General features: G+C 36.1%; 1 non-coding gene across 1 annotated transcript; it reads left to right on the top strand.

Annotated features, from left to right (window-relative positions):
- Positions 1-248: 248 nt before the first annotated feature.
- LOC112504195 lies at positions 249-355 on the top strand. Its single transcript, XR_003068142.1, has one exon. It is a non-coding gene; the product is annotated as a small nucleolar RNA R71 (small nucleolar RNA).
- The last annotated feature ends 2,970 nt before the right edge of the window (positions 356-3,325 follow it).

The raw sequence follows: 3,325 nt of genomic DNA, 5'->3' as shown, positions 1-3,325 counted from the left end.
TGGCCATGAAAGTGAGTTGTGCTTTTAATGCAGTGTATACATCTACATCATGAAATCCATCAGTCTTCTTTTATGACTGAGCACATGGATCAGCCCAATGTCCATTATTTGCTGAAATTTTTTTAAGGATCTCATACCCTTCATTGGAGGTACTAGCTATAAAGGCTCCGTCTGCAATCGCGTCAAGCATTTGTTTAGCCGTGGGATTTAACCCATTGTAGAATGTCTCGAGTTGAATGCAGTAAGAAATGCCATGGTGTGGGCATTTTTTTAACAACTCTTTAAACCTCTCCCATGCATCAGGAACAACTTCATCGTCCATTTGTTTAAAAAGACAGATTTCATTTCTGGACTTAGCGTTCCTGGTAGGTGGGAAATATTTTCGTAAATAATTTTCGTCCATATTACTCCATGATGACACAGAACCTGGCGGTAATGAATTAAACCATGACTTAGCCCAATCTCGTAAATAAAATGGGAATAAAGTGAGTCTTAAAGCATCGTTAGACACTCCCAGGGTCAAGAAAACATCAATGATTTCCATGAAAGACTTTAGATGTGAGTGAGGGTTTTTCGATGGTAATCCAACAAATTGTCCATTTGTTTGCAACATATGGAACATGATCGGTTAAGTTCGAGATTGAGGGCTATCATTTGTGGCCTAATTATCCCGGAGTTTAATTGCTCAAAATCAGGGATAACATAGTCCATGATTCTTTCATTTTAGAATTTGCCAGATTGATTATGTTTGGAGTTTGAATTCTTGGTTGATCATTATTTTCCAATTATGTGTCATCATTACCCAAATTATTATCAATGTGTGGGTGTCCTTGTGGAAAGTTCTGAAATGGTGGTATTGGTGCAAAACTAGGTGGTTGATTTTCCAAATGTGGTGGATCTGTAATGAGTGGGGGAGGTAACGCCATGTTGGGAGGGAGTAGAGCGAAAAATGCCTTTTGTGCCCTAAATTTGGCGGAATGTTCTCTTAATATCGGGATCAAATTCGAGAAACTCCCTGTGATGTATTCTTGGCATACACCACTTTCAAATGATTCAAATGGTGTTAGAAAAATCAAATCTTTTATTTTACTCTTAAAAAGAACTTTTAGCTTGCCAATCCCTGACGACGAAGCCACAAACTTAGTAGGTTATTTTTCACACCCTTAGACTTATAAAAGGTTCACAAAGCAAGTATACAATATGGTCCATTGTCGTCTTTTCCATGTAATAAAGTGGTAAAAACCGGATATCATCCATGGAGATTGTAGTAAAGGCTAAATAAGAGTCCAATGAAAGAAATGATCTCAGATGATGAAATTGAAGACTTCAGTTGGATCTGAGTAACAATAATGAAATAACATAATATAAAATAGTAGCATGGGTGTAAGACTTGTGGTGAAATGTAAACACGAATTCCAACAGACAATGTCGTAGGAATGCTACAACATGTAGTAGGCCATAACTAATTCCACCATTTATTTTGAAGGTATTCCTCTCGGACTTACACCATTGCACTATATTATAGCCTTCAACATATATCTCTATGTGGTATCCGGACCAGGGATAGTGACAAAATGGTGTCTTCAAAATATATGGATAAACAAATGTCTTTGTTAAAAATAACTCTTTCGAGCCTATTCGCATATCATTCAAGTTAGCGTGTGTTCTAGGTAGTTTATCTCTGAATCTACCGCATTTTAACACTTTTAACAAGCGACCAACCTGTCGAGAATTAATTAGTAAAAAAAGTCTCATTGTCAGCAACTTTCTCAAGTCTATCTCTCATATCATTCAAGTTGACGTGCATTCAGTGGCTTATCTCTAAAACCATGACACTTTAACACTTTCAAAGTGATCGACTCGTCAAGAAGTGTCATTGGTTTCTATAAAAACTTGAATGAAATAGTGGAACGTTGTTATTGCGAAACAACATCCACTTTTTTTCGGTTTAACATTTCATCCTTTGTCTTACACCCAAGTTAATGGAACTAGCTACTCATTACGGAAAGTAAATGACCAAAAATATAAAGAACATAAAGTAAAGACATAAATATAAATGACGGAAACTAAATAACTGAATGAGGGCGGAAAGTAAATGAGAAGAAAAGTAAATAAAGTAAGAGCAATGTTGAAGCAATATATCTCAAAAACACTTTTTAAGGAAATTCAAGAACTAACTTGAATATGATAAGAAGCTACATATCTGAATCTGATGAAAAGGATATTAAAATGAGTTCTATGAAGTCCTATTTATACAAAAAAACCAAAGAAGGAAACAAAACTCTTGGGAAAGCAAGGGCTTCTAAAAAGGAGACAAAAGGTACAAAAGTAAAAGAGAGCATCACATCAAGTACAAAAAACACTTTTCCAAAAGTATTATACTTCAGATCTTCAGTTCTTTAACCAAAAGTTCAACAAAAGTTTATCCATATCTTCATGCAGCAGCTGAATTCATAAAGCCTTTTCCAAAAGTCGCTTCTTAAAGGTCAATGTTGGTGGAATGCTGTAACACAGAACAATAGGCGTTCAAGTTTAAGATTTAGCTACTCTAATGGTGCAAAGACAAGACAATCACTTAATTTAGCTCCAACTATATACAAATGGAAAATAATGTAATAAAAAGGACATAAGGTTAGGATAAAAGAAAATAAACTACCTAAAAGTAAATAAATAAGCTTTTTATGCCTTGAATAATCAATGCATATCAAAGAGATGACCTCAAAATTCTACATGGATTCACTAAGGTTATCTACTTCTCTTTCTATTTTCAGAACTCATTTCCACTCCCTTTGGAGCTAAGGGCATATATTAGGTTTGATAATGAGGTATTTAGAGAATATTGTGTTTCTATGGGATTGCCAGAACCAGCAGACCCTACCCAAGAGGCAAACCCCCTAGAATGAGTAGTGAGGGGTCTCAAGAACAGAGTGTTCGGGAGGAGACCCAAAGGGGTGAGTCTCCTTAGAGTGATGAGAGTGAAAATGGAAATGAGAGTTTGGGTAGTTGAGATAAAAACCAAGGAAAGGCTTCTGTGAGATTAGGGTCAAAAGAAAAAGAGGACCCTGCCCCATCCATAAAAATTCGGGCACCCACATCTTCTATGTCTACACACACTTTGGTGGAAGGTATTGAAAAAGACAGTGAGCAATGACAACTCTTGCATTAACCCCACCAAGCCACACATCTCCTTCTAAAAAAGGAGATGTTTCAAAATCACTTTTGGGGAAAGAAGAACATACACCATTGGTTCCTCATTTGAAAGAAGCCAATGTTGAATTAGAGAAACATATCTACCCTCCTCATCATTCTTTCATGCACATTTTGT

Source organism: Cynara cardunculus, unplaced genomic scaffold, assembly GCF_001531365.2.
Source record: "Cynara cardunculus var. scolymus isolate 2C unplaced genomic scaffold, CcrdV1 Un_Scaffold_4874, whole genome shotgun sequence".
Classification (NCBI taxonomy): domain Eukaryota; kingdom Viridiplantae; phylum Streptophyta; class Magnoliopsida; order Asterales; family Asteraceae; genus Cynara; species Cynara cardunculus.
Note: the sequence above shows the minus strand (reverse complement) of the source record. Positions and strands in the feature narration are given on the sequence as shown.